The sequence below is a fragment of the Balaenoptera physalus genome (genome assembly GCF_965194825.1).
Source record: "Balaenoptera physalus genome assembly, chromosome: 18".
Classification (NCBI taxonomy): domain Eukaryota; kingdom Metazoa; phylum Chordata; class Mammalia; order Artiodactyla; family Balaenopteridae; genus Balaenoptera; species Balaenoptera physalus.
In genome coordinates this window covers 8,427,387-8,439,693 of record NC_138899.1, presented here as the reverse complement: position 1 = coordinate 8,439,693, position 12,307 = coordinate 8,427,387, and the positions used below count along the sequence as shown (strand labels likewise).

The 12,307-nt window shown below is 38.5% G+C and overlaps 1 protein-coding gene across 1 annotated transcript in view; it reads left to right on the top strand.

The window, feature by feature from the left end:
* Window positions 1-7,985, top strand: part of LOC309647375 (protein-lysine methyltransferase METTL21E) — a 132,301-nt gene extending 124,316 nt beyond the window's left edge. The window contains exon 7 of the transcript XR_014255991.1: window positions 5,240-7,985. The gene's annotated coding sequence lies outside the window, so the exon portion shown is untranslated. The remainder of the gene's footprint in view (window positions 1-5,239) is intronic.
* Window positions 7,986-12,307: the final 4,322 nt, after the last annotated feature.

Here is a 12,307-nt window from a genome sequence, read left to right as displayed (position 1 = left end):
AAATGCTAGCTCACTCATTTACAAATAAACTTATCAGATAAAGGAGGGAGTGCTTGGCTGGTCCTGCTTTTCTCGATGTGGACGCAGGGGGATGTAGCAGCAACTTTCTTGGAAACTTGGAACTAAGCCAAACAGAGCCTAGTCCTTCTAGCAGCTGATCTTTGATTGGCCAACCCATGAGCAAAGGCTTAGGGCTCTATATTAATAGTGAAGGAGATGGATTGTAATAATAATTGAGTTTCTTATTTTGAGCAATTCAGCCTGCTCATTCCAAGCCCCTCAACCATTTTTTACAAAGATGAGAGCCAAAATTAGGATTTAGGCTAACTCTTCCCACTCCTTTATTCCCAGTCTCTGGATACTGTTGTTTAAGTCCTACAAATGCCCGTTTGATTCAGTCTCTCCACCCTCACTGCTGTTTCCAATGATTTTCATCACACTCTCATCTCTCTGCTTTCAGCCTCATTCCTTTCCGTTTCACCCTGCTCACCATTACCAAGACCATCTTCCAAAGACTCCCCTTTCATTTGGTCATGCCTCTCAGGAACCTACAGCCCACTGTATTCAGTCTCATCTCTCTGGCTGCTTTTTGAGGCTTTCCGTATTTGGAGCCTGTCTTAGCCAGCTTGGGCTGCTATGACAAAATACCATAGATGGTGCTGCTTAATCAAGTGAAATTTATTGCTAATGGTTCTGTAGGCTGGGAAGTCCAAGATCAAGGGTGCCAGAAGGGTAGGTTTTTATTCTGAGGTTTCTTCTCTTGGCTTGTAGAGACCCTATCTCTCTGAGTGTACTCAAGACCTCTTAATTATTCCCTAATTCTTTTTCTTTTGAATTTTATTTTATTATTTTTTTATACAGCAGGTTCTTATTAGTTATATATTTTATACATATTAGTGTATATATGTCAATCCCAATCTCCCAATTCATCCTCCCCCACCTCGCTTTTCCCCTTTGGTGTCCATACGTTTGTTCTCTACATCTGCGTCTCTATTTCTGCCTTGCAAACCGGTTCACCTGTACCATTTTTCTAGATTCCACATATAGACGTTAATATACGTTATTTGTTTTTCTCTTTCTGACTTACTTCACTCTGTATGACATTCTCTAGGTCCATCCACGTCTCTACAAATGACCCAATTTCATTCCTTTTTTATGGCTGAGTAATATTCCATTGTATGTATGTATCCTAATTCTTTTATAATATTAGTGACTGTCCTTACAAAGCTCTAATCCTATCAGACCAGGGCCCTGCCCTCTTGACCTCTTCTAACCCTAATTATCTCCTAAAGACTCCATCTCCAAATACTATTACACTGGGAGTCAGGGATTCAACAAATTTGGGGAGGACACAAATATTCTGTCCACAACAGTACTCTTACTCATTTCTGTCCTCCTGGGTGCCCATCCTCGGCTCCAGTGTTCTCACCATGAGCACCCCTTCCCCACGCTGTGACTGTCACCTGCTTTTGCATCTGCTGCCCTCCAGCCTCACTTCTCCCTCAACCTCCTTCCTACTCCTGTCACCCAGAAGACTTTCTTCCTCCCTTGTACTTTCTCAAATTAGACTGATCCTCAAGGCCCGCCTCAAATTACACCTGCTCCAAAGAACCCATTTCTAATCTTCGATTCAATTCTATCCCCTTTCTATGAACCCTTACAGTTATATTCTCACCATATTTTAGCAGTTATTCTCTACTTCTTTTATAATGTTAGTGAAATACCTTATTGGGATTTATACTCTGTAGAGTACTTTTACGTCTACAGTCTCATGTGAGTCTCTCAAAAACCCAGTGAGGTAGAAATTAGTATAGTTTCTATTTTACACATAAGAAAATTGAGCCGCGAGGTGAAATGGCTTAGAAAGCTAATAAGTCTGGATTCCAACGCTGTTTTCTGCCTCTGACATTCATGACCCATCTACTCATTCCTCACTCCATTTCATGAATCTTCTTTCTAAATTATTTTAATTTAGGTTTTCTAGTGTTTTATGTGTGTCTGTAGGCTGAAGTTAATTCTTTCTTGGGGAAAGAAACAAATACAGTGCATTTCCATGAAGGAATTCAGAGTTTATCCCATTTGAGTTTCTTCCCACTAAATCATACACTAGATAATCCTGTGAGAAATAGTAGTCTCTCCATTTAATAAGTGAAGAAATGGACAGAAACAAGGACATAATTTCTGCCTTCTATCTGCTGGATTAAGCAATTCCTCTTTATTTTTTTCCAAGTAAAAAGTGTTAATGAGAAGCCCTTGGTAAAGATAACACATTTATTCTACAAAGCCATCTATCATTTTTGTTTTGTTGCAACTGCAATGTGTACATCCAACTTCTTTAGTGTCTGATCTCAGAATATTTTGGCCTCCCACACAGAAGATGAACTCGGAGCTTACAGCTGTTAGGCAGGGGTGAGGGAGTGTGAAATAATTTAATAGTGGAAACCTACAAATCACACTTGACCCCAATCTGTCCAGACGTTAGTGCAAAGAAACCACTTACACATTCTTTTAGAGTGATACCAAATCAGAAACATTTAATGGGCCCTGAAAAAGCCAAGTTAAGGATCAAGTTCCGACACGTAGAGGTGTGATATCTCCAACCAGAGCCAAGTTAGAAAAGAGTCAGCCCTTTAAATGGCCAAATTAAACAAGACACAATTGAGGGCAACTCACCCCTCTAAGCCCTTATAAACCTACACGTGGGAACTTTTTGAAAATGAAATTAGCAATGTGTCTTATTTTGTTTGGCCATTTAATGGGCTCACCCTTTAGGAATTTGGCTCTGACTGGGGAGATCACACTTTTATGTGTCTGACCTCGTCCCTCACGTCTCCCTTTTTTTGTGTGTATACATAGTATTTAAAAAATCAGATATGGTGTTAAATTATTAAGTTTAGTAAGAGTGAAAGATCAAAAAAATATAAAAAAAGAACAGAATGTGCTGAAGGTAATGTAATTAGATGACCAAGGACACGCTGCTTTCTGTCTGGTCTACTTTACATGTAAGGGCTGAGTTGATTAGAACTGGTTAAGATCAACAGTGAAGCCACTTGTTTGGGGCAAGGTGGACGTGGGGTTCCTGAAGCTAGCCTCACCGACTCAGAAGCAGGATGCTTGAGAGGGGATAGCTGAGGACAGGCACACAAAAAGGCATGTGTTGAGAGTCACACGGTAGACAGAGGATATAGTTAAGTCCGAAGACGGTTCCCATCCAACTTCTCGCAGGGTTTGAAGCCAATAGATTGTGCATCACGACTCAAAAGCTGCATTTCCTGGGACTGGTTGCAGAGGTGGGGCATAGGATGTTAAGAACTTGAAAAAAATTGCTTTCACGGGTGTTTTCCTCCTAAGACGGTCTGTGTCCTACCTGTCAGCAAACTTCCTCTGCTTGGAAGCTGTAAATTTAAACAGCTACTCGCCAATACAGTGTTGGCTGCATAGATTAGCAAGGAAAAATTTCATGGCATTTGATTAACTTGTACGTTTGTATTGCAAAGTCATAAAGAAGGCATCTCTGCTGAAATCCCTTCAGCACCCAATTCTGAGTCACTGTCTCAAGTGACCGCGTATTGAGATACACTTAGACAGAAAACTATATTTTGGGGCCAATAACCAAGCAATGATTCTTTCCCATTCCTTTAATAAGGCATTCAATGGAAAGGAACATCAAGTTTAATAAGTTAAGCTATATATATATACACACATATATATATTATATATATTTATATAATATATATTATATAAATAATATTCTGTTTTCTCAGTTTAGGTCCTGCAAACTGCTATTTTCCCTTTTAACCTTCATGTTCCTCAGCATTGCTATGCCTACGTGAGAAATAGCCTGAACCACTTATCCTGCTTTGACTTAAGGTCTTATCGTGGGGTTGATTCTGACACAAAACGGGTGAAATAATATTTTCTATTGTCAGATATTAGGCAAGAGCCAGTGCTCGGAGCTCAGGAGAGGTATGTTAAAAAGATGCGTTCTCATCCTTGCTCACCCCTCTGACTGTTGTGTAATTAAGGGTAATTCTCTTAAAATTTTGATGGTGTTTTGTATTCAGCACTTTCATGCTGAGGTCAATGTTGGCTTCTGTTCCAGCTTCCCTATGGTTCTGTGTCAGGTCAGTCCCAGGATTCTGGCCTAATTTGAGAAGTTTCTATGGGCCTCCACCATTTCTGGCCAAGGAGACCTTTGGGAGTCCAGCTTAGAACTGTAACTGTTTTGCTGATCTACATCCATTGGGTGACTAACGTGGAAATCTATTTTTCTCTGTGCAAATTTCCTGGATCTGTCTATTCATTACTGAAATTTCTGGATAAAAGACACCATTTATGATTTGACCAGTCATTGTGTGTATGTGTGTGTGTGTGTGTTTTCTTAGAAAACTGGGGCTAACTTGTTAAGCATCTCTTCTATTCGTCTTAGTCTACGTTTCCCAGGACTCACTTCTAAAAATCAAAGGCCCCTTTGAAATGGCTCATACTACTACATGACTAAACCTTTACTTTTCTCTTTACACAAACCCCACACATTTTTTTTAAGTATCTCTAATGGTCTTTATAACTTTGTAATTGGTTTCTCTTCGTAACAAAACTGTTGATGTGCCAAAATGCACACTAATAGAGATAGATGGTATATTGGAAAGACTCTTCATGCAGAGAGATGAGAAATTGAAGGAAATTTTATGCATTCATTAGATATTAATTATACAGCTGCTCTGTGCAAGGTGCATAGTAAATGCATATTTACACTTATATTTTAGAATAATCTAGATACTGTATGAGATTGAGTGGAATGTCCTTTATTCGAGTGAACATCGTGACTGAAACTCGGCGTAAAAGGATTTTCTAGAAGAAATGATTCTATTTGATTGAATTTGAGAAAAGCGGTCTCGATTTGGTAGACACAGAGTAGAAAAAAGTATTTTCCAAGGAGGGAGAGGATGGCAAAAAATAGTGGAATAAAAGTTTAAAAGGGCTAAATCGAGTATGCATTTATAGCACAGAGCCTATGACTAACTTACTTTAGCTCAGATAATATATTTCATGGCTTGAAAGAGTGCGGGGGGTTACATAATGAAGTTGGAGAGGCGCTCTTATGGAAGACCTTTAAAGACCATGGCCAGGAAGTTAATTTGACCATATCCCATTGTTGAGAGGTTGATTTTAAACTCTTTCTTGTGTTCAGATGGATCTTCTGGAATGGTAACGTTTCTCTCTTTGATTTGCTAATCAGATCATCTTAATTACAAATTGCAAATACAAAAGACAATATATGGGATCCTAAAGCAAGGAAATTGATCTACTCCCAATGCCGAGCACAATGCCTGGAAGACAAGGTTTGCACAAGAGATAAGTAATGCTCCGCTGAATGAGAGGTCCAGAGTCAGCTCACTTCCTGGGCACGTGCCTCATCGCACACACTCACGATGGATCGCCAATGCCTCTTTTACTGAATAATGACTACCTTTTATATTGCAAAATCTCACTCTTAATCAATTCACAGAAACTCAGAACCTTTTCCAAATAGAAACAGTCCATCTGAGCGGTGGTAAACAAGATGTTGAAGTCTGCAAAATGGAAAACAAATTATGCAGAGGAATTCTGTGCAATGACTTAGAAAGAAAAAAAAAAAAAGGACACTTTTTAACCCACTCCTGCTTCTTTAATTGTTTTGGCATATGAGAATCAGAGAGTCACGCAGGTAAGCAAATGTTAACTTTCCAGAAGCCTGCCACTTGGAGGCTCAGATCCATTTCTGGTGTAGCTCCATGCTGCAGCCAAGCCGCAATAGCACAAAGCAAGTACGTGTTGTTATGTGTGAAATGACTGAAAGTGGTTTTGAACTTTTCACTGAAGTGAGTGTCCTGGGTTAAAGACTTCCACCAAGACTGCAATGAACCACCACAAAACCGTCTCTAGAATTCAGCCTATCGCTCCTAACTGAGGTTGGATACCCCTAGAGGATTACAAAGTGATATTTGACAGCAAAGTCTTTTGCAGTATCATTTGTTTGGGTTATTAAGAGTGAACATATATATTATAAATGTTTCCTTTTTTTTTTTTATTGCTTTCCCATACTTTTACGAGTTTGGAAGGAAAACTTCAGAAAAATACTGTGATAAGAGTCAGTAAATTTTCTGCAGAGAGTTTAATGGGATAGTTAAAATTTCTTAAATAAAGCATTGTCTCTCACCGCAGACATGGCCGTTCTCCCAGTTATGGATGGAAGGAGACTGCTAAAAGCACCACAACCCTGCGGATACCCAAAGCAGTACCGAAAATCGCTGATGCTGTCATGTTTCACAGATGCAGCCGCTGAGGCTGGTAGAGGATAAATAACAACCCCCGGGTCACACTACACTGGTAGCAAGTGACAGAACCATACTTAGATTCCAGATGCTCGAACTCTAAACCACTATGTTACATTTATTCAACAGATATTTCCCGAGTTCCCAGTTATTTCTTAGTCCGTATATGATACTGCTCATATTGGTGGTAGAATCGTACAATATCAGACATAGCTCTGCTCTTAAGATGCTTCTCCTATTGTCAGGGGAGATAAGACATGTTTCCACAAAAACTCACCAAAATAGAAGGCAGTAAACAAGATGTGAAGACTTAAGAGGTAGGCATTTTAAACAAGGTAGGCTCATGTTTTGGGCCCCAATCACTTGTCTTTTGAAGCATAAAACATGATATTGATAAAAGAAATGTTCACATATTGAAGTATGGGGAAGTCTTTTTGGCTTATACATGAGTTAACTTGAACTTTATGCTAACTAAAACAGCCTGTTTGTGGCCTATCAAACGCACATTGTACATCTGCTGGAATTATTAAAAGAAAGGGCGCATTGACCAGAGGTAAAAAAATGTCCACGTTAAAAATGAAGATCAAATGCCTTCCTTCCTGGGATGCCAAGGCCGGGACTCCTTCCATGATGACTCCCTTCCCTGGGGCCAAGGCCATCCTGACTCACTGTGTAGGTGCTGATCTGTTTTGCTGAAACCTTGAAGGAATGTATCTCTGACTTGTTTGGTGTTATTTGTTCTGACAAGATGTAAAACTGTGCTGAAACCGTGCTTCCCTGGAGCAGTTCCTCAGAGTTATATGAGAGGCTGGCTTCCGGGCTATAGTCCTCAGCTTGGCTGAAATAAAACTCCTGTCTGTCTATTCCTATTATAGATTGTTGACTGATTATTTTCGTCGACAGTATCATTCCACCAGGACAGGCAAACCTACTTGAGGAGAGAAGATACAGCATTTGTATGAATGTTGCAGCTCTGCTGCATTTCTGAAGACCCTGATGTGATCAGGGAGGACTCCACAGAGGAGGTGAGACTCGAGTGGAACCTCCAAGGATGACGAAACTTGGATATCTGGAGAGGCGAGGAGAAGGGGTCAGAGGCTACAGAAATGGTTCACATTAAGGTGTGGAGTCAAGTGTATATGAGGAGTGATGGTAAAATATTGAAGAGGGTCGGCCTTATTGGAGAATAAGTTTTCTGGGGAAGGAATGCCAGATAAGACTAGAAACTTCTAATGACCCACGGTGAGCACCTGGTAGGAAGAGGAAGCAGAATGCAAGGGGAGGAGAAGATGCACAATTCACCTCACAGAATGGCCTGGGGTTGCTCTGTTTACATATTAGTCCTTTTGTCTAGAATCTTTCCCCTGAAACTCTTATTATTAAGCAACAAAGCTAAATGAATACTGAAATAATTATCTGAAAAAACAAGGGATAAAGATTGGGGAATTATTTCCATAAACAGCAGGGTATTTCCTGAGGCCAAAAAATGTGAGTTATTTCCTTTATTATTTTTAATACTTTACTAAATGCCTGCTAGTCCTTGGAGGGTCAAAAATAAACTCTTATCTTCAGTTATTCTTCTTATCTTTGAAACTTATCCGATAAGAGCATTTTCAACTTTTGAGTTGTAAGAACAACATCCTTAATAAAATGATATTGTACTTTCTTTGATATCTGATTTCTGTCTCTGTTTATTCTCTGTCTTTTGACTTTACTATTACTGGATGCTTTTAAAAAACAGGTTGTACAGTTTGTTATTCTTAAGCAATAGAAAACCATCACATTAAATAAATTTCTCTAGATAGTTATTCCACAACAACAGGAATAAGTTTATATATATATATTTCCCATTTCATCCTACTGCTAATAAATAGTAAGTTAATTTGGGCATTTCAGAAAGCAATAATAAAAACAATAAAATATTCTGCTTCTAATTCTGATTTTCTTTTCTTTTTCTCAGTTTCATGGCTGTAGATGGAAGTGTTTAGGAAGTTCTACTTATAAAGGTCTCTTGAGTTATATGCTCCATGTTAATTAATTGGTGTAGAACATGTGGTTTCCTCTCCTTTCAGGAGCCTGTTATGTATAGATTTTTTTTTTTTTTTTTTTGCTTTAAAGTTTGTTTCCTTTTTATTCTTTGCAGGAAGTATACCTTTGTATACTTACAAAGGTAAAATGAAGCCTGTTGAGAGTTAAAGAAATGCATAGTCCTTTAAATCATCATAGTCAGTTGAGCAAAGACCTTAAGACGTAGCATCCGTCTTCCAAGATTATGTAAATCTAGCTGAAGAAAAAAGACATATGGGAAAGAAATAGTGAAGTGTCGTTGCAGATAGAATGCCAAAATTTATCACTATTGTATAGGGGATGTTATAGGAATTCAGAGAATATGGACGGCTAGTGAGGGGCACAAGTCATTCTAGACATCTATTCATGGAGGTTTGGGGCAAAGTTTGCATGTGTAAAGAGGGATGGGTGCTTTTTAAAGCCAGAGAAACTTGATTCTGGCCTGCTTAGGGAAAGCTACCTGGGATGGTGGGGTAGTTTGGAAATAGTAGACAAAAGTTAGAGTCAGATTGTAGACTACAATGAACTAAAGATCTAAGGCACTTTATATAATAGAGCATTTATTCATGAATCCATTCTTCCATTCATTCATTGAACAAATCGTAGTCGACTCCTAATATTTGTTGGAGATGCTGTCAAAGGCTGGGTGGACGGGTATTCGGTGGGAAGAGAAACTGGAGGAAGGGAAACCAAGAGGCTAATGAAGTTGTCCAGATATGAGAAAATGAGGGCCAGTATTGGAGTATGGAGATGAAAGCAAGGAGGAGGGGCTGGATTTAGGAGGCTTTTTGAACTCATACTGGACCCGTCATTTTAACTGGTTGGCTATAGGAGATAAAGGAAAGGGAAGAGGAGAAGATGCCTCCAGATTTTCAAGCTGGGCTGACTTGGAGAATGCTATTGATAGGAAAAATGAAATTAGGTGAGTGGATACAACGTTGGTACAAAGAGGATAGATGTTACTTTAAAGTAGCAATGCCCTACATGCAATTAGAGTTACAGGACTAGAGCTGAAATGAGAGATCAAGGCTGGATATATGTCATTAACAGTGTAAAGTTAAACCATTGAATCTATTTTAATGTGACGCATTATAGTTGGATCTCCATATCTGCAGGTTCCACATCCAAGGACTCAAGCAACCTTAGATCAAAAATATTCGGAAAAAAAAATTCCAGAAATTTCCAAAAAGCGAAACTTGAATTGGCTGTACATCAGCAACTATCAACATAGCATTTACATTGTATTTACAACTATTAACATGGCATTTACATTGTACTAGGTATTATAAATAATCTAGAGATGACTTAAAGTACAGGGGAAGATGTGCATAGATTATATGCAAATACTACCACATTTTATATGAGACTTGAGCATCCTGAGTTTGGTATCTCTGGGGGTTTTGGATATCCAGATATCCCACGGATATCGAGGGATGACTGTACTTATACTGTAGTTGAAGAGCATAGAGCCAAGAAGTAAATAATGGAGATGGTCACAGATGGTATAAGGGATTATTGAAAGATGGGAAGATTTATAAGGAGATTTATAATTGGAAGAAAATGGGAGAAGAAAAATGTTTCACGTGTCAATATTTTCAACAATAGATGTTCATACTTCTGTTTAACAAATATCATTGAGCCCCTATTATGAGCTAGGCACTATATTAGGTGCCAAGGTTATGTAGGATTGAGTATAAATGTCCCTGACCACATGGAAGTTATATATTGGGGGGAGGGGGAATGCAAGAGAGGTTGAAATACTCTCATGCTGTGTGATACAACACAGACATTTTAAAGAACTGCTGTGCAATATGTGATGAAGCTTCAAAGTATGTGTGTAATCCCCAAATTGTATAAAAGATATTTTTAAATGGAACATTTTTTCTTCTTAGGTTTATGATTCAGTAATCCCAATAACAATAAAATAGAGTTATAAAAAAAGAGATAAGGTGGAGTGTGGAAGAAACAGAACTTTAGGTATATGACAGATGTATATCGTCATCATCTGATATCACACAGTTTTTTACAAGTCTATAAAATGCTCAAGTCCTTGAAGAAGGGAGTTGTAGAAGAGGTGGGGCAGGGTCCTTAAGGCACGTTTGCTCGGGAAATGAAGCTGCTGAGTAGATGTTAACTGCTAGACATGGCCTTTTCTGAATTGTCAGAAATGAGTGCAATAAACAAAGGCAAGCAAGGTTCAGAAGACGACAACACACGCTAACGTTATAGTCAAAGGTCTCTCCTTTGCAGAGATGCATCCTACCTTTGCAAGCATAGGGTTGTTTCTCATGGAAAACATCTTCCCTGTAAATATCAGGATCCTGTTGGCACTAATTAGACACACGAAACGTGTGTGAGTGCAAGAATGCACACACACAGGCATAATCGCAGTGTGCCCTTTGGTAATTGCCCTCATCATTGAAGGTCTTTCCAAGGATTTTGTAATTCAGCGAAGTGTGACGTGTGAGCCTTAGGTAAATGTCTGTGAGCCTGGAAACACTAGGTAGGAACAGGAAGGTGTAACTACAAGTGAGCTGCTGATACTTACGTGTGGAACCAATGTGTATTTCGTGAGTTATGAAATAATATGTTGTAGGACTAATGACTTTTTGAAACACAAGAATAAGAAAACTTTTGGCCAGGTGGCATGAAAAAGGAATAAAGACACTTTGTTTTAAAGATCTATAGTACTTTAAAATAGCCGTTATTCAATGAATCTTCATCAAACCCTACCTATTTATGAGGCTTGGGGAAGGAGAAAGAAAACTAACCAAGTAAGCCTTTGGGAAGTGCCAAGTGATACTGCAGATATAAAATCTATGGGTAGAGAATAATAAGGAGATCATCAAATCTGAAAATTAAATCATTTTCAGCATTTTGGTCGATGTGGTATGTGCTATGTAAGATAAAATGGTTTTTTTTTTTAGAGATACCAGTTCATGCTGGAGAAGTGATTCTATTCTCACCTCCTCAGGCTCTAAATCAATGGAGCCTGGATTTAGGAGAAGCCTCAAGCAGTGGACCTTGGCTGGTGGTCTGGGGGAAGCATCAGCTTTCAGGAAATTTCTCAGGTTCAACCGTAGAATCTCCAGGTAAAGAAGAAAGAGATCAAAGTTTCTAAGGTGAATGAAGACTGGGGGTTGGAAGTTTGGGAAGACATCATATAGGGAGCTTAGAGACCAAAGGTAACAAAATTCTTTATAATGTTGGTGATTCATTCATGGCCCTTTACATCATGAGAATTAACACCAGGCTTATAAAGTTAATCGTATTATATCACTTCAGCATTTTGGAGAACATCATTTGCAACAGTCCATTAAAAATCCCTGGCATAATGAATATGTTACTTTGTGATTCTAGTGAGGTCTAATGAATAAATATAACATTTAAGCATATTCCTAAGAACCTAGTCTAGATTCACTTGATAAACCAGATAAGCTCACTGTTAATGGGTTTGTTCTGGTTGGCTGAGTTAATAATGAGTGCTTAAAATTGCACCTAATGCATATTTACTCAAAAAAAGAACCGTCTGAGTCATGACTCTATGTGCAGTTGGAAACCCAATGTAATAAGTATGTATCTGAAAGCTTTAAATGCTATACTACACATTAGAATTATATAATTTGAATTTTTGTGTTGTCTTTCTAATCCCATCCGATCACTGTAGGGTAGGACTTTTGTTTACATTAGAGCCAATGAACAGTGTAAATATACTTTAAAGAAATTTGCATGGTCTGGGAAGAATTAATAAAAATTATAATTGTGCTATGTAGTACAAAGTGAAATATTCCAACACATAGCTTGGCAGTAGCTACTTGGAAATAATACAAAAAATTCCTAGTCCTTATATCTGTAACTTCCGTGTTTATTACTTGTAATTTTAAGCCTATGGGGAGATTCTTTTGGCTTGAAAATGTGCAACATTT